Source organism: Rana temporaria, chromosome 10 (assembly GCF_905171775.1).
Source record: "Rana temporaria chromosome 10, aRanTem1.1, whole genome shotgun sequence".
Lineage (NCBI taxonomy): Eukaryota > Metazoa > Chordata > Amphibia > Anura > Ranidae > Rana > Rana temporaria.
The window spans coordinates 79,584,159-79,604,376 of record NC_053498.1 but is presented as its reverse complement, the minus strand read 5'-3'; positions in this window follow the sequence as shown (position 1 = coordinate 79,604,376).

Sequence of the window (20,218 nt, the reverse complement as noted above, 5' to 3'; positions counted from 1 at the left end):
GCACATTAGTGTACACTTAAATTTTCAGACTGAGCCCTCCAGTGCTGCGATGAATCAGGCGGGGCCCGGGCGCTTACATCTTCACCCGGTCTTCCTTCTGGGTTCTGTGCCTTTGGTCACTTGTCTTGGCTGGGCTGCGTTCATGTCATTCCCACTAATTTATTTATTATTTATTACACCCCATTCACACCTCCGCGACAAAACGCCCGACGCCGGCCGCTCGTGCCACTGGAGGGGAGAATTCCCATTGCTGTCTATGAGATGGTTCACATCTCATAGACGCCGTACACCTGCGGCATGAAAAAAAGTCCCGGACCCTTTTTTTCAGGTGGCATTGGCGTTCGGCCATACAAAGCAATAGGAAGGATTTGTAAAAAAAAAGTTACACTATTCGCGGCAAAATACGCCGCGTACGCGGCGTTACTTGTCGCGGAGGTGTGAATGCAGCCTAAAAGGCCCCACCAAAATCCTCAGCACCAGGCCCATGATGTTCTTAATCTGGCCCTGACCGGGATGTGGCTCCCAAGTAACCAAGATAGTCACATACAAATCTGTTGCTGTCCGGCAGCTGCAGACAACTGTCTGGGGGCAGGTTTGGCATCACTGAAGGGTGGGGTGATGATGTCAGCAAGAGCAATTTGGCCACACCCACTGGTTACCGCATTACTCCCCAAATGTGTCCCAGGTCTTTTATAATCCTATAGTTTTTACTGCGGGGGAAAACAATTACCCTGTGGCACTAAAGTGTTCGCAGAGCGGTAGTTCTCTTCTTCCTGCGTCCCAGAAGATTGCCGCATTGCTGCAGTGTCTGTTTATTAAAAGTCAGGAGCTACACTTTTTGTAGCTCCTGACTTTTAATAAATACAGAAATGGGTGTGTAGCGCCTGTGTACTTTTCGTACAGGTGCTATATTAAATTTAGTGGGGGAATGAGAAAGGTAAGTTGCTCTCATTCATTTGATTTGTTAAATTTGGCTGTCGCCAATTCTGGATTGTCCTGTGGGTCAGTCTGTGCACCAGAGATGCAGGGGGGTCCAGGCGGAGCCACTTCTTCCCAGCTGCCAATTGGAGGAGGTTTCCGTCGTGGGGCATGCTGGGGAGGGGTATTTCTGTGGCGGAGGCCGTTGTTCGGGGTTCTTTTCAGGTGCGGCACCCACCTTTAGGGTGTGCGCACATCACGGGCCCCATCACTATGGCCTACCAGGGGCTCTCATAGCTGCCAGGGGACCCCAGTGACTTACTGGGTTCCCACTTCTATTGAGAAGATCCTAAGCTGGGTGCTGTTCGGTGGGGGATCGGTCTGAGGAGAACCCGGAGGCAGGTGATCCAATAGGATTTGAACGAACCATCGGGGATCTGGGCACCGGACACTGAGGCCCTGTACACACGATCAGTCCAAACTAATGAAAACGGACTGAGGTTCAGTTTCATCAGTCCATACCTACCGTGTGTACGGCCCATCAGACTTTTGTCCTTCAGTCCAAAGTTTTAGAACTTGCTTTAAAATCGGACTGATGACCGATCGGTCAAAACCGATGGTTAGTACGCAAAAGCATCGGTTCAAAACCCGCGCATGCTTAGAATCAAGTCGACATATGCTTGGAAGCATTGAACTTCGTTTTTTTCAGCACGTCGTGTTTTACGTCACCGCGTTGGACTCGATCGGATTTTGAACTGATGGTGTGTAGGCACATCAGACCATCAGTCCGTTTTCATCAGTTTGGACTGATCGTGTGTACAAGGCCTGACAGGTTGCATTCAGGCTGTCAGTCGGTGACCCCAAAAGACATACTGGGAGGATTCGCTCTACCTTTCAAACTTTCAAGCACTAGGTCTGTGGCAGAGGTCTCATCTCAACATCCTAATTCAGTTAGAGCCAAGTCTGTGGCAGAGACTTGTTCCTTCCCAGAAGTTCTAAGTGGCCCTCTGGCTGCCAGACCTGTGAGAGAGGCCTGTCCAGGGGCACTTTACCCACTCCGGCTGGAGTGGCGACGAGACAAATACAATTATAGAAGGCAGGACTGCTTTCTCTATCCATAGCCTGATTCTGGGAAGTTGCTCTTCCTTCACCAAACTATCCTGTCTAATTCAAGTTGATATGTTGGTCGTGTTTGACCGGGAAATAAAGCATTTGAAAACGTCAACCAACGGTCTGGACATTCTATTACTGCTCTCATCGCTACCATCACCCCTAGACACAACATAGAGGTAACTTAAATACGCCAATCCCAAATCTAACCAGCGGCTCCTATGGGGGTAGCGCTACAGGTGGAACTCTGCTTCAAGTAGCAGAAAGTATATTGAAATGGGGCGAACGGCGGAAAAATTACACTCTAAGGCCTCTTTCACACGTGCGGACCGTATGTCCGCTTTTTCATCCATCCGTTTGCGGATGAAAAAGGGACATACATTGGTCCCTATGAGATTGCGGGTGTCAGCAGATGAACATCCCCTGACACCCGATCTCGTCCGCCTCCTCAAAGATCCGATTTTGCAGACGGAAGAAAACCCTATTTTTCCTTCCGTCTGCCGATCGAGTGAACACGGACATACGGTCCGTGTTCATCCGATCCCCCCCATAGGGGAGAGCGGAGAAAAGACAGGGTGGTCCCTGCACAGTGGGCGGGGACAGCCCTGTCATCCGCCAGCTCAACGGAGCGATCCCCGCTGAGCATACGGAGGCGGATCATTACTGATCCGCCCCGTGTGAAAGGGGCCTTATGGTTAGAGCAGACTTATAGGTTAAATCAGTATTTTTTTTGCTAGAAAACTACTTAGAACCCCCAAACATATATTTGTTTTGTTAGCAGAGACCCTAGAGAATAAAATGGCGAGTGCGCAGCCTTTTTTCAAACCCAATATTGGAAAAAATACATTTTAACCAGTTCCCGACCCCCGCATGTACATATACGTCCACAATATGGCACGTACAGGCACATGGGCGTACACGTACGTCCTCGCCTATTAGCGGGTGGGGGGTCCGATCGGGACCCCCCCCGCTACATGCGGAGGTCGGGTCCGCTCGGGGAGCGATCCGGGACCACGGCGCGGCTATTTGTTTATAGCCGCTCCGTCGCGATCGCTCCCCGGAGCTGAAGAACGGGGAGAGCCGTGTGTAAACACGGCTTCCCCGTCCTTCACTATGGCGGCGCATCGATCGCGTCATTCCCTTTATAGGGAAGACACAATCGATGACGTCATTCCTACAGCCACACCCCCAAACAGTTGTAAACACATACTAGGTGCACCCTAACTCCTACAGCGCCACCTGTGGTTAACTCCCAAACTGCAACTGTCATTTTCACAATAAAGAATGCAATTTAAATGCATTTTTTGCTGTGAAAATGACAATGGTCCCAAAAATGTGTCAAAATTGTCCGAAGTGTCCGCCATAATGTCGCAGTCACGAAAAAAATTGCTGATCGCCGCCATTAGTAGTAAAAAAAAAATAAAAATGCAATAAAACTATCCCCTATTTTGTAAACACTATAAATTTTGCGCAAACCAATCGATAAACGCTTATTGCGATTTTTTTTACTAAAAATAGGTAGAAGAATACGTATCGGCCTAAACTGAGGAAAAAAAATGTTTTTATATATGTTTTTGGGGGATATTTATTACAGCAAAAAGTAAAAAATATTGCATTTTTTTCAAAATTGTCGCTCTATTTTTGTTTATAGCGCAAAAACTAAAAACCGCAGATGTGATCAAATACCACCAAAAGAAAGCTCTATTTGTGGGGAAAAAAGGACGCCAATTTTGTTTGGGAGCCACGTCGCACGACCGCGCAATTGTCTGTTAAAGCGACGCAGTCCCGAACTGTAAAAACACCTTGGGTCTTTAGGCTGCATATTGGTCCGGGGCTTAAGTGGTTAATAAGTAAAAGACTCACCGCCGTATAAAGCCTGCCCTCATTTCACCTCCTCCTTAATTGTCGTCTGTGTCTCGTGTCACTTCCGGGAGACGCTGACGTCACTTCCGGTCTCGGACTGCGCAAGGAGGCGGTTGGCGGCAGTGTGTCTCTCTGCCTATCTTGCGGACATCGGAGGACTTTTTCCCGGCAGGGTCACGTGCGCCAAGGGCGCAGGTAGGGGGAAGGCTGTCTTCCCATCCGTTCTTTTTGGGGTATATGACGGGGGGGGGGGTTTTGCCGGTTGGGGTCTTTTTTGCAGGTCACGGCCATTTTGATCAAGGGCAGCTCAGTACGGCCACAGGGGCCATGAGGAAGGCCTAGGGGGGGGCTTGTCTTCTCGGTGGGCTGGTTGTCATACATATTCCTCAGCTGGGGGACTTCTGCGGGAGGCTCAGTTCATGCTGATTTTACAGGGGTGGTGCTATAGAGACCCCACACGTTAACCTTACGCTGACATTCAAGGCAGGGGCCCGGTTGTTCTGTGCACATAAACGTTCTTGCTCCTGGATTGATGTTTATTAGGCTTCATGTTCCTTTTTCCTTTTAGTTGGTGCTCCTTTCTTCCGGAAGCACAGAGTTGCATTCCTTGGTGGTTTTCCTTTATTTTGTTCCGGTCAGGTAGGTATGGTGGCTTCCCTCACTCCTGATCAGGAGTGACGTCTTGTTTTAAAAATAAGAGAGGGTTCATGGGGATAATGGTTCAGGTTCTCATGTTTTCTTAATAGTTGCATATATTGTTTCTTTCCCCAGTGGTGGTGTTCCAAGCTGGTCAGGTACGTATTGCCATGTGTGACTCGCTTTCACACTGTCGGTTTATCTAGGTTTCCACTGCACGTTACCCATCACGTCAATGGGTTTCAGCAGATTGAGGTTTTCGTTTTTAATTGGCTTGTTCAGTGGCAAGTCTCCTCATCTGTTTCTCACGCAGCTTACATATCACGTTCAACTCAAGTTTTCTCGTTCAGTTTCTCTGTCTCATGCAATTTCCGTTTCTCATGCAATTTCCGTTTCTCGTGCAATTTACGTTTCTCATGCAATCGCCTTCTTATGCAATTTCACGTTTCTCATGCAATTTCACTTTTCTCATGCAATTTTAACGTTTTCTCATGCGATTTTACATTTTCTCATAAGATTTTACGTTGTCTCATGCGATTTTTTCGTGGTCTCATGCGTTTTTTAAGTTTTCTCATGCAATTTTTTACGTTTTCTCATGCGGTTTTATGCTTTCTCATGCAATTTTACGGTTCTCATGTGATTTACATTCTCTCATGCGATTTTACATTTTCTCATGCAGTTTTTTCGGGTTTCGTGGTATTCTTTTCAGTGTAATTTCGGTGTCCTTACTTACTTTCGGTTGTCATGCGACCCACATTTTCTTTTACTTGCGCTTTTGCTGTTTTCATTTTTTGCATATTGCTCTCACCACTCCTGGGTAGGCAGTCTGTAGTGGTTTCTCACAACTCTTTTCACACGCAGCTCTCGGTTCGCACACCCATGTTTTTTCATTCATACTCACGCAGCCACTTCTCTCATCACTACTCACGTGCTCGTGTCAGTACGTTATCACGTTTCTCATGACTACTTACGTTTCTCGCTCAATCTTGTGTCATTTATGTTCTTCTTTTCGTTTTTCATGCTTACCTTGTTCATCGTCATTTATGGTTAAGTCCAGGCGGCTCCACTGCATGTTTCCTATCACGTTTATAGGATCACATGGATTGAGCTGTTCGTTTTTAATTGGCTTGTTCGGTGGCAAGTTTCCTCATCCGTGGCACATACGTTACATCTCGTTTCATTTAATGTTATCTCACACATACATGGCCTGACACGTTTTCAGGTTTCTAGGCCTGTTCACCTGTTACGCCGCAGGTAACGCGGCCTGTTTATTACTTTGGTTGCTTCAGTTTGTTCATTTTCACATAGTCTCAGGCATTGTTGTAACTAACAGCGTTTAAATAAACGCAGTTAGGTAGCGATGGGCCACCTGAGGGTAACGAGTAATCTATCAGAATACTTTTTCCCTCTCGGCAACGCCGTTCCCATTACTGGGCGGCGTTACCGAAATTACTTAGAGCGCGCGGGGGGGTGGGCAGTCCGGGCAGACTCTGCCTCCTCCCGTGACGCTGCTTGTGACTCACCGTCCGACCAGCTGACGTGGCCGCGTCGAAACAGCACTCCATACACTCCCAGCCACCCGATACAGTATCGGGTGGCTGGGAGTGTACGGAGTGACGTTTCGACGCGGCTGCGTCAGGTGGTCGGACGGTGAGTCACAAGCAGCGTCACGGGAGGAGGCAGAGTCTGCCCGGACTGCAGTGCCCGGCGATAGTACTTGACGGTGAGAAGGAGGGAGTGGGACCTGGCACAGCAGGAAGACGGGACTAGGAGTGAATGAGCATGCGTATGCGCTTCTCTGGGGAAAAGACTGGGTCGGCAACAGTGGGACGTCTTCATGGTCTACCTATCACCTGTCAGTGGTTGACAAGTAGCTTGCGATCAATGGGTTGCCAACCCCCACCCTAGAGCTTTTGGAAATAATGTTCAAAGCCTAGGGTATCCCCCTATGATGTTCACTTTCAAGCAACTAAGCTTGCCTCTCACATGGACCTGTTTACATGCATAGAGCTCTTTGGCTCCATACCTGGGAAGCTGACAGTGCTCTTAAGAAGCATTTCATTGTTTCCCCTTTTAGAATTAACACCTCTTTGGCTCTAGCTTTAACAATGTTCCTGATGATCCATCTGGTACTGTGCTCCACCAGGGGAGGTCTCAGACTGCCCGGCGATAGTACTTGACGGTGAGAAGGAGGGAGTGGGACCTGGCACAGCAGGAAGACGGGACCTCCGGTATGGTCTCAATGCGGGACCGACTCACTACCTGAAATGAATGATCTCATAAGCTCCAGCGGTGTTTACACAGTGTATAACGGTCGGACGGTGATATGCCTAAAACGGATGGAACCGGCGGAACAGTGGCGTTGGAGCCCGCCGAGGAGATCATCATGACAGTCGGCGATGGAGAGGCACAGGTACGCCTGCACAGTACACGGGACACACAGACCCATGAGGTGGGGATAGAGTCAGAGCCAGATCATATCAGGCAGCTTAGCGGGCTTATCCAGGCTCTCCCCACAAAGGATGACATGTCTGGGCAGTGGGCAGTTGGGCACTGTGGGCAGGTGGAGTTGATAATTAATTATACACAGTATTGCATTGCTGGACCTGCCTGGCCATGTGGAGCGGTCTGGTGGAGTATCAGTGACACTCCACCGGACCGCTCCACATGCCCAGGCAGGCCCAGCAAATGCAATACTGTGTACAATTATTAATATCATCATCACACTCCACCTGCCCAGCAATACTGTACAATATAGATTCAGTGTGCAGTGTGAGTGACACTGCTGCAGTGCACACTGAATCTATATTGTACAGTAGAGGGGGGGTGAACTATAGCGCTTGCCAATACTGACGCATCATCCCGTTCACACAGCCGGATCATTGTTTTGATAGTTTTAATCGTGTGTTTTTCGAACGATTTTAATGCTCCTATTGGAGCTTGATTTTTGTTTATATTTTGAATTTTATTAAATACTCTTTGGACTACTTCACCATTGGGAGCCTCTCTCATTTATTTTTTGGGATATAGCGAGTGCTTATGCACCCGGAGCCTCCATTTTGTTGAAGACCATAGCCTGTATCCATAGTGAGAAGGATCCACAGGACCGTAGCCGCATATCCAGCGGGGAGGAAGTCGGGGAGGCGTCAGTCTCTGGGACATACACCATCTGATGGTATCCAACGCTGTTTTCCCATGATATGGAGGTAAGCGCTCTGTGAGCCCAGCTGCATATAAGGATTGCTTCATTATTTGCATATGGACACATCTTCACCATTTGGACACATCTTCACTATTTGGGACAGTTTATTCCCATTCACTACTTGAGTGATTGGCACAGATGAACTCTATCACATTCATGCATTCATTTCCTCTGGCATTAGAGGATTTTATATGCTTTTTCACATTGGACGTTTTATTTATTATATATTAAGTGCACCATTCATTGATTATTTTTGCGCTCATCACTCACTATATTCATACCTATATTGTACAGTATTGCTGTCTGGGCAGGTGGAGTGTGATGATGATAATAATTGTACACAGTATTGCATTTGCTGGGCCTGCCATATACTGTACTGTACTATACTGTATAACTGCACTACAAAATTCCTTTACAAATAATGCATATTTTAAAATGTTATTACTAATAACATTTTAAAATATGCATTATTTGTGAAGGAATATTGTACAGTATTGCTGGGCAGGTGGAGTGTGATGATGATATTAATAATTGTACACAGTACGAAATGTTCTAAAATACTGTATATAGTGTTTTTATTCTTCAATCAGTTAATATTAACATCTTTGATATTAAAGATGTTATAGAACGTAATTGCATTGTAGAATATAAAAAAAAAAGTCAGTTACTTTGCTGAGTAACTAATTACTTTGCCAATGAAGTAACTGAGTCACTAACTCAATTACTTTTTCAGACACGTAATTTGTAACTGTAACTAATTACTTTTTTAAAGGAAGATGAGCAACACTGGTCTCAGGTGGGGTGGCCATTGGTCACTAGCTATTGGGGGTCGGTCATCTTATTTTTGGTTATATCTGGTATGTTTTTTTTGTTGTACAGGTCATGTCGCAGGCTGCAGACATTAAGGAATTCGCCTCTAACCCACCTTCTCCAGCTAGGGGGTCGCAGCACGTCAGCTCACCTTCTCTCAGGACCTGGACCGTCCCAAGACTCATGACGGAACTTCGTAGTAGGGGAATTCCTTTCCCGGCGTCCGCCCGGAAAGCCCAGCTCTTCAGGTTGCTTTTCCCAAGCACATCGGACGCTAGTATAGAGCAAGTTACTCTGCCGACTGTAGTCACTTCATTAGCTCAAATCCATACTACCCTCAGTTCCCTGGCTACATCATGTCAGGACCTACAAGATAGAGTGCAGGTGTTAGAGAATTCACCATAGCTCCAGCAGTTGCTGCAGGTCCAGGGGCGATTGCAGATTCCGGTACTCCCCCGGTTCCCATGCCAGTTCCAGCAGGCCCAGGTAATCCTTCTGCTCCCCCGATTACTCCTGCTCATTTCATCCCCGCTAACATCAAAAAGGACATCCTGGAGGGCAAGGATGTCAATCTGGCATCCCTGTTGATTGCGGCGCATGACGTAGCTGACAACAGGTCCTACGCTTGCGGGGATGTTTCAGTGGTGGTCAAAACCAGGGATCACAGGCTTAACCGCAAATTATCAATCCCAGAGTTTGTCCTGGCCTTCAGTCTCTACAGAGACATCATATGCTCTGCCAGTCCACTTAGGAGGGAGGAGTTGGACCTGTATCTCTTTACTGTGGTCGAGTTAGGCCACAAGTATGGGGGGTCCAACTTTTATGATTATCACCACTCTTTTTCTGCCAAGGCCGCGGCTCGGTTTGCCCAATTCCAAGTAGCTACAGTTTGGAGCAGTATTGACACGGAATTATTTTGCCGACACTTCGCTGGGCTCAGATCCCCTGTGTGCGCCACGTGTCAGTCATCCTCACATACAGCATACTGGTTCCTGCCCTACCCAGCACATCCAGGGGGTCGGGTGCACCTCTCCCGTCCGCAGGCCTTCCTGTTCCAGTGAACAAATTAGGCCGGCCCATTAATTTTCTTGGCAAGTCCCAGTTATGCAATAACTACAACCTTGGTACATGTAATTTCAGCCAGTGCCGTCTGTTGCATATTTGTACAGGGTGTTTCAGGGCTCACCCCAAGTCGGCCTGTTCACTTAGGCAGGCCAAAGCCCTGTGACTAAGCCGCATCAATGTGGCTTTTTTACAAGAGTGCTTAGCCGCCCATCCGTCACCTTCCTTGAGCTGTTTCTTGGTTAAGGGGTTTTCGGAAGGGTTCCACACCGGGTTAGTGTCCTTGCCCTCGGTTAGTGTGGAATGTCTCAACCTCAGGTCTTCGGCAGTAGACTCCGAAGCGGTGGACCTGCTTTTGCAATCCGAATTAGATAAGGGTTTCATCATCGGGCCATTCACCACACCACCTTTTCAAGTTTGGAGGGTTAACCCACTGGGGTTGGTGAGAGGGAAGTTTTCCAATAAACCACGTTTGATTCACGACTTGTCTGCCCCTCATTCTTCACATACACCTAGCCTCAATTCTTTGATACCGTCGGAAGAGTTTCCCCTTAAATACGCTTCAGTTGATCAAGCCATTCAGTCTATCATCAGGGTAGGCTCTGGCGCCTGGCTGTCTAAAGCGGACATTGCTGACGCTTTCAAGCTGCTGCCAATTTTACCATCACTTTGGCAATGGCATGGGATCAGGTGGAGGGGGAACTACTATTTTGCTACCAAGCTCACCTTTGGGACTCATTTGCCCAGGCCCTTAGCTGGATCCTGACACACAGGGAAAATTGTAATGAGGTAATTCATTACCTTGATGACTTTCTCCTCATTGAAAGTGGCGTTCAGAGGCCCAGACCTTCTGAAACTCACTGCTGTCTTTTCAGCTCTGAATGTCCCACTGGCAGTAAAGAAAGTGAAAGGTCCCGTTACCAGTCTGACGTTTTTGGGTATCACGCTGGACACACAATCCATGCAGGCCAGTCTTCCTCCAGACAAGCTGGTTAGGATCAGGGATCGCATTCATCCTTTTTCGGTCTCTCGAGTGTGCACTAGGGTGGAGTTACAGTCGCGTTGAGAATCATTTCCCAGAATCATTCCCCAGGGTAGGACTTTCATTGCCAGATTACTGTCATTGTTACCTTCTGTCCCTAGTTCAGAGTCTCGGGTTATCCTGGATCCATCCGCTCTGTCAGATCTCATGATGTGGGATGAGTTCCTCCAAGGGTGGAATGGGGTTTCCATGTTCATCCCTACAGTGTCCAGTTTTTCCCCTCGGGTGTCCACAGATGCAGAAGCCTCCAAAGGTTATGCAGCCATTTTTGGCTCGCACTGGCTGGCAGGGTCTTAATCTGAGGAAGTCTTATCAATTCCTCGGTTTGCAGAGACCTCTGCTATGTTTGAGATTTACCCTATTGATTCAGCAGCTCAGGTATGGGGGCATTTGTGGGCTGGGCAGACGGTGTTTTTTTCCACAGAAAACCAAGCAACCTCTGAAATCATCAACAGTGGCAGGTCCAAGTCATTGCAGATCATGGGGTTTGTGCGTAAGCTTGTTTGGTTGTCTCTCCGGTTCAATTTTCATTTACATTGTAGGTTTGTCAGTGGTGCTTTTAACGTGGCAGCTGATGCTTTATCCCGGTTTAATTTCCCACTATTTTTTCAGCAGGTCCCGGACGCAGACGCCTGTGCTACACCTTCACCACGATTCCAGCAATTAGTGTTGGATTAAATTATTTGTGAATGAGGCCCCGTACACACGTCCGAGGAACTCGACGTGCCAAACACATCGAGTTCCTCGTCGAGTTCAGTGTTGAAGCCGCCGAGGATCTCGGCGGGCCGACCTTCCTCATTGAACAACGAGGAAATAGAGAACATGTTCTCTATTCGGCCCAACGAGTTCCTCGTCTGCTTCCTCGCTGAAAAGTGTACACACGACCGAGTTTCTCGGCAGAATCCAGCTCCGATCGAGTTTCTGGCTGAATTCTGCCGAGAAACTGGGTCGTGTGTACGGGGCCTCAAAGTGATTGGTGTGTCCTCTTTTAGATCCGGCACCTCATCCCTATAGATTATGGTATAGGATTTGTAGAGGATGAAAGGGATTATAAAGGTGCCATTTAAACAAGTAATACAGAAGAATACTAACAAAATTATGAATATATAAATATTTTATTTTTAGTAGAAAAATAGAAGAAAAAAACAATAATAACTAAGATTGACATAAGTTGTTACATAATCCCGACATGTTTCGGCAAATCGTTGCCTTCCTCAGGGGTGTGAGTCAATCAATATGTCTTTGTACAATCTAATGGAACATATACATACATAATTAATACATTACAGTATAAACAGATGAATATCTCAAAGCATGGCTATATTCATAAAAGACTCAGTGCGGTTGCAGGGGGCTAGTATTGCACACTAGAGTATAAAAAATTCAAAAAGGGAAACAGTTAGGGGTTAAAGGACCACAAAATAATAGTTTGCGGTAACTTCTCCTCTAACAAGGACTAACATAGCCTCAATACATACCTAATTGGAATCATTTAGAAATGCTAAATGGGTGGGTGCAGAATGAGCTGCCACTGATGGAAAATTTTACAGTGTGGGCATAAGATGAATAGCTCAATCCTAGAGCATCACACAAAGCTTGTGAAAGGCAGATAAAGGGGAAACCTGAAAAATATAAATAAAATAAAGACCATTCAAAAAGAAGGTCCTGTATTCTCAGGGATGACAGTACAGTCAACCAAGAGCATGAAGTGTAACATTGGAAAGATAATACCAAAGGGTAAGAATAACAAATAGTATTTACCTTTAACAAGTAGAACCAGTATACAGCACCCACCAGGCTCAACAGCAAACAAATGCTAGATGAGCCTGTTTAAATAGCCCCCCAGCCGGTCAGTGATGATGATCACTGAACAGCTGCGGACATCAGATGGCCACGGCGCGCGCGCCTACAACCCTCATAATGCTGTGCGGCGCGAGGTCAGCCGCCAGCCATAGGAAACAGCATAGCGGCCACACCTGCGTCAGTCAGCAAGATGTAACAGGGGGGCGAGAATGTTAAAGGACAGCGGAGGGCAAACAAGGCGTGGCCAGGGGCGGGCAGTGTGTAATTAGAACACACAGCCCTTGGGTGTCCATACAACCACGGGTAGGGGGCAGGGATAACACCAACGAAACGCTGCACAAAAGCAGGGCCAATGTCGGCACAAAACAAGGCAACTAACAAACATAGTCAAACACCGATATTGCCACAAATCGATGTAAAAGGAGAGCAATGAATGGACACGAAGTCAGAAGGACAAGCCATGGATGGAGCATTCAGCAAATCTAATGGAAAAAGCAAAGACACCATTGTTACATAGTTGCAGTTTACATCTAATTCCAAAAATAACAAATAATTTGAACAATCAACAATGAGTCTCATTTTAAAATTATTCAAATCAAATAATGATTCATATAGGGACTAATGGAAGGGAAAAGGGAACGGGAAAAAATATGGGAAAAAGGGAGAGAGAGAAACAAATTATCAATTGCATACATCTCCGGATGGAATTGGGATGAATACCTGGGATGGTTGAAGGAAGAAAAAGAGCAGGGATAGGGATGGGAATCGGTCCCAGATGGGACCCGTAAGGACAGTTGAAATATGCATGAAACAAAAACAAATGGATAACTTATAAAAAAGATTTAAAACTGATATATTCATTAAGCCCTGGATACTTGGTAGCATCCAGGCTATGGATCCATCGTGTTTCCAATTGTAACAATGTAACATCTATGTCCCCACTAGGGATGAGCCGAACACCCCCGTGTTCGGTTCGCACCAGAACCTTCGAACAGACCTAACGTTCGCGCAAACGTATCGAACCCCATTGACGTCTATGGGACTCGAACGTTCGAATTCAAAAGTGCTAATTTTAAAGCCCGATATACAAGTTATTGTCGGAAAACAGGTTTGGGGACCCGGGTCTTGCCCCAGGGAACATGTATCAATGGAAAAAAAAGTTTTAAAAACTGTCATTTTTTCTAGAGCAGCGATTTTAATGATGCTTAAAGTGAAAAAAAAAAAAGAAAAATTCCTTTAAATATCGTACCTGCTGGGTGTCTATAGTAATGGCACGTGTTTATAACTGTCCCTGCACAAAATAAGATTACTATAAGAAAAAAGTAATTTAAGACTGCTTGTGGCTTTAATCTAATGTTTGGTCCCTGCAATATTGATGAAAATCACTGAGAAAAATAGCATGGGTTTCCCCGCCTCCCTCCCCCCAGGTCATTAAAAAGCCCCTTTGGCCCTATATACTTTGAACAGAAGTATACAGGCGGTGCAAACAAGACAGGGACTGTAGGTTTGTTCTTAAGTTGAATCTATTTGTAATTTTTAACTGGTACTTCTTTAAAGTGTAGCTTCAACCCTAAAATCTTTTTTTAAGCTTTTCTGAAAACATAGAGAAGGGTTATCACCCCTGCAACATTTGTTTTGCTGTCTGTGTGCATCTGTTCAGAAGATTGCACCTCACTTTCTGTCCCAATGACAAATGATTTTTTTTTTTTTTGTGACACCTCTTACAGAAGATAATTTACCTTCCTAGGGGTAGATTTCCTCTCACTTCCTGTTGTCTCCTTCCGTTTGCAAGTAGGAGTCGTTTGTAATTTGGATGTTTGAAAGTAGGGGCCTGCCGTATATACTCTGCAGAAATTTGGGACCTAGGTGTTGGTGTTGCCACAACACTGTAAGCCCTCACAGTTAGTCTTGGTGGGCGCTGGAACGCCCTGCTGTGAAATATTAGATCAAGAATTGTAATTACACGCCCCTGTTGAACAGGGGCAGAAAAATTGGGCCTTAGGCACTGGCGGCGGTGCAAAAAACACTGCAACCCCTCACAGATACTGTAATTGGAGCGCAGCAAAGCGCCTCATGCAAAGTATTGCATCAAAAATTGTTATTGCACTCCCCTGTTAAACAGGGGCAGAAAAATTGTGCCTTAGGCACAACACTGCAACCCCTCACAGATACTGTAATTGGAGCGCAGCAAAGAGCCACATGCAAAGAATTGCATCAAAAATTGTTATTACACGCCCCTGTTAAACAGGGGCAGAAAAATTGTGCCTTAGGCACAACACTGCAACCCCTCACAGATACTGTAATTGGAGCGCAGCAAAGAGCCACATGCAAAGAATTGCATCAAACATTTTTATTATACGCCCCTGTTAAACAGGGACAGAAAAACTGGGCCTTAGGCACTGGTGGCGGTGCCACAACACTGCAACCCCTCACAGATAATGTAATTGGAGCGCAGCAAAGAGCCACATGCAAAGTATTGCATCCAAATTGTTAATAAAACGCCCCTGTTAAACAGGGGCTGAAAAATTGGGCCTTAGGCACAACACTGCAACCCCTTACAGATACTCTAGTTGGAGCGCATTAATAAGCCCGCTGCACAGTATTTCATCGAAAATTGTTATTACACGCCCCTGTTAAACAGGGGCAAAAAAATTGGGCCTTAGGCACAACACTGCAACCGCTCACAGATACTGTAATTGGAGCGCAACAAAGAGCCACATGCAAAGAATTGCATCAAAAATTGTTATTATACGCCCCTGTTAAACGGGCAGAAAAACTGGGCCTTAGGCACTGGTGGCGGTGCCACAACACTGCAACCCCTCACAGATAATGTAATTGGAGCGCAGCAAAGAGCCACATGCAAAGTATTGCATCCAAAATTGTTAATATACGCCCCTGTTAAACAGGGGCAGAAAAATTGGGCCTTAGGCACTGGTGGCGGTGCCCAGAACCAACAATGTTCTTACTAGCTATCAGCAAGATCATTGAGGAGGAAAAGGATATTCAGTCAGCAGCATAACAGGACAGTCACTCAGCATAGGCAGTCTCCAAGGGATCTGACATTTGCAAAAAATTATTCAGTTACATCAGCATCAGGTGCTTGGTAGCTGGTGTTGATCCAAGCCTGATTCATTTTTATGAAGGTCAGTCGATCGACGGAGTCGGTGGAGAGGCGCACCCTGTGATCGGTCACAAAGCCTCCAGCAGCACTGAATGTGCGTTCTGAAAGAATGCTGAATGCAGGACAAGCCAGTAGCTCAATTGCGTACCGTGCAAGCTCTGTCCAGTGATCCATCCTCAAGACCCAGTAAGCCAGAGGATTTTCGGTGGGGAAGGTGTCCAAGTCTGATCTTGCCCCTAGGTACTCCAGCACCATGTAAACCAGATGCTGGCGATGGTTGCTGGAACCGGTCATACCTTGGGGCTGCGTACTAAAAAATTGTCTGAACGCATCGGTCAGACGGCCACCTTCTCCACCGCTCCTTCTGTGACTCACCGAAGCCTCAGCAACACGTTGTCCAGGACCAGGATTTGGTAATCCCCCAGGTTCTGGGAACGAGTTGCACAGACCTTTCTGCAAGGCCTCCCGAAGATGTTTCATCTTCTGCTCCCTCTGCGACGGCAAGATAAGCTCCGCAACCTTACTCTTGTAACGTAGATCAAGGAGAGTTGCCAGCCAGTAATGATCCCTCTCCTTGATACCACGAATACGAGGATCCTTACGCAGGCTTTGCAGGATCAGGGAGTCCATGCAGCGTAAGTTTGCTGAGGCATTCGGGGCACAGTCCTCTGGGTCACTGAGGACGACAGGATCCGCAGTCACCTCATCCCAGCCACGTAAAAGTCCATGGGTTCCTTGGGACTGTAAATGATCCCTTGAAGAGTGCTGATGCTGATGCTGAGTGCTAGGCTCCACCTCCATGCTGATGATACAATCCTCCTCCTCCTCGTTCTCTTCCTGTGTGCTAGGCGGGCAAGCAGGACCACTGTCTGGATAAAGGGGGCCTTGAGAGGTAAGGAAGTCCTCCTCTTCCTCCCTCTGTTCTGCCTCAAGGGCCCTGTCCATTATTCCACATAGCGAGTGCTCCAACATGTGAATAAGAGGGACAGTCTCACTGATGCATGCACTGTCACTGCTCACCATCCTTGTGGCCTCCTCAAATGGTGACAGGACAGTGCATGCATCCCTGATCAAGGCCCACTGGCATGGGGAAAAAAAACAAGCTCCCCTGACCCAGTTCTGCTGCCATATTGGCACAGGTACTCATTGATGGCCCTCTGCTGCGTGTGCAGCCGCTGCAGCATGGCCAATGTAGAGTTCCATCTGGTGGGCATGTCACAAATTAGGCGGTTCTTGGGCAAGTTGTATTCCCTTTGGAGGTCTGTCAGCCGAGCAGTGGCATTATATGACCTTCGGAAATGCACACAGACTTTCCTGGCCTGCTTCAGGACATCCTGTAAGCCCGGATACCTGCCCAAGAACCGCTGCACCACCAAATTCAGAACATGAGCAAAACAGGGCACATGGGTCAGTTGTCCCTGTCGCTGGGGAGAGAGGAGGTTGGTGCCATTGTCGCTAACCACCATTCTTGGCTTAAGCTGGCGTGGCGTCAACCACCTCTGAGCCTGCCCCTGCAGAGCTGACAGAACCTCTGTCCCAGTGTGGCTCCTGTTTTCCAAGCACACCAGCTCTAGCACCGCATGGCATCTCTTTACCTGCATACCTGCATAGCCCCTCGTACGCCTACGCAGCACGGCTGGTTCCGAGGACACATCAGCACAGGAAGAGGCCACAGAGGAAGAAGAAGAGGAGGGGGTGGAGGAGAGAGGTGTGTCACAAACGGTAGGAGTGTTTTGGAGGCGTGGTGGCTGAACAACCTCCAACACTACTGTACCTTGCCCTGCGTCCTTCCCAGCTGCCAGCAGAGTCACCCAATGCGCCGTGAAAGAGAGGTAACGTCCCTGTCCATGCCTGCTGGACCATGAGTCAGCGGTGATATGCACCTTACCACTGACCGCCCTGTCCAGCGAGGCATGGACATTGCCTTCCACATGGCGGTAGAGAGCCAGGAATCGCCTTCCATGAGAAAAAGTGTCGTTTGGGAACTTGCCACTAAGGTACCGCACATTCCACAAACTCACGGAAGGGGACAGAATCTACTAACTGAAAAGGCAGCAGTTGAAGTGCTAGCAATTTCACTAAGCTAGCATTCAACAGCTGGGCATGTGGATGACTGGGAGAGTACTTCTTTCGGCGCTGCAGCAGCTGGGGCAGGGAAATTTGGCTGGTACAATCTGACATCGGTGTACCGATAGTTGATTGCCCGCATGTACTACTAGGTTGTGACACACCTAATTCTACACCTTCAGTCCTATCAGTGCAGGCTTCAGAGAGGACTGAGGGTCTAGTGGGGTTGGAGATCCCAGCTGATGAGGGGCAAGGGGAGGTCCGCTTTGTTCTTTGGTGTGGGTCTTTCAGGTACGCTTGCCAACGAACTGCATGGCAGGTCGACATATGTCTGGTCAAGCATGTTGTGCCCAAGCGGGTGATGTTTTGGCCACGCGAGATACGCTTGAGACATATGTTGCAAATAGCAACGGTGCGATCTGATGCACATGTCTCAAAAAAGGCCCACACCAAAGAACTTTTGCAGTAACGTTAAGACACAGCAGTGCCCTGCACAGGCGTAGCTCTGCAATTTAATGCAGTTGGCGTGCTGCCCTTAAGCTGGCCCCTGGAGGGCATCCTGCCTCTTTGGAGATGTGCCTGTGCCTCCTCCTCCTCCTCTTCCTCCTCCTCTCTCCTATCAGGCACCCACGTAGAGTCAGTGACCTCATCATCCCCTCCCTCCACATCACTGTCGAAAACCTCGACAGTATGCTGCAGCTGGGGGAACATGACTGCCAGATTGCTGTCCCTCTCGGGCACCCCCTCTCTCTGGGCTCACATTACTGCCTTCCTCTATCTGTGTTCCATCATCGGAGCCTTCAAAGCGCTGTGCATCTTCATGCAGCATGTACCCAACACTGTGTTGAAACAGTAGGGGGACTCCTCAGGAGGACATGGTGGGACTAGGGAAGGAGTAAGTGATGCCATTGAGCAGAGGGAACAGGACGCCTTGGCAGCTAATTTGCCAGACAAAGTACCCTGAGCCTGGGTGAGAGAGGATGAGGACGAGGATGACTTGGTCATCCATTCTACCAATTTGTCTGCATGTTGAGGCTCAACACGGCCAGCTCCCGAAAAGAACGAGCGTGTGCAACGGCCACGTGCTGAAGAGGATGCACCGTGTCCACCACCAGCACTGTTGCCTCTAGATGCAGAGCCTGCTTGCCCTTGTGACTCTCTGCCTCTCTTTGTTGTCCTTCCAGACATTATAATAGCCTGAAGAGGACAAAATCAGTACACACAACTCGTAGCTTTAGGTGCAAACTGCAGAGGACACGTGCAGTACACACCAAGTAGCTTTATGTGCAAACTAATGAGCACACTTGCAGTATACACCAAATACGTTTAGGTGCAAACTATACAGCACAAGTGCAGTAAACACCAAATATGTTTAGGTGAAAACTATACTGCACAAGTGCAGTAAACACCAAGTACGTTTAGGTGCAAACTATACAGCACAAGTGCAGTAAACACCAAATACGTTTAGGTGCAAACTATACAGCACAAGTGCAGTAAACACCAAATACGTTTGGGTGCAAACTATACAGCACAAGTGCAGTAAACACCAAATACGTTTAGGTGCAAACTATACTGCACAAGTGCAGTAAACACCAAATACGTTTAGGTGCAAACTATACAGCACAAGTGCAGTAAACACCAAATACATTTAGGTGCAAACTATACTGCACAAGCGCTGTAAACACCAAGTACGTTTAGGTGCAAACTATACTGCACAAGCGCAGTAAACACCAAATACGTTTAGGTGCAAACTATACTGCACAAGTGCAGTAAACACCAAATACGTTTAGGTGCAAACTATACTGCACAAGTGCAGTAAAAACCAAATACGTTTAGGTGCAAACTATACTGCACAAGTGCAGTAAACACCAAATACGTTTAGGTGCAAACTATACTGCACAAGCGCTGTAAACACCAAGTACGTTTAGGTGCAAACTATACTGCACAAGCGCAGTAAACACCAAATACGTTTAGGTGCAAACTATATTGCACAAGTGCAGTAAACACCAAAAACGTTTAGGTGCAAACTATACTGCACAAGTGCAGTAAACACCAAATACGTTTAGGTGCAAACTATACAGCACAAGTGCAGTAAACACCAAATACGTTTAGGTGCAAACTATACAGCACACGGGCAATACAACACGTTAGAACACTGCAGCTAGCACAATCAACTGCCTGACAAATAGGAATAGCTGATCTAGATAAACTATACAGTGTATAAATATATGTACAACACCTGGGATGTATATATATCCTCTACACACTGTGGGCCAGATCCTCAAAAGGGATACGCCGGCGTAACTGCTGTTACGCCGTCGTATCCCTGTTTCTAACTATGGAACTGATCCACAAAATCAGTTTTCCATAGTTAGGCAGAAGATCCGGCATGTGTAAGGGACTTACACTGCCGGATCTTAGGATGCAGTACAGCATCCGCCGCTGGGGGCATTTGGTGTCGAAATTAGCACTTACGGAGATCCACAAAGCTTTTCAGCTTTGTTTTTTCTCCGTAAGTTTTAGTTTGCAAACGCAAAATTAGGGCTGCTTTTACAAAGTGTAAACTGTTTACACCATGTAAAAG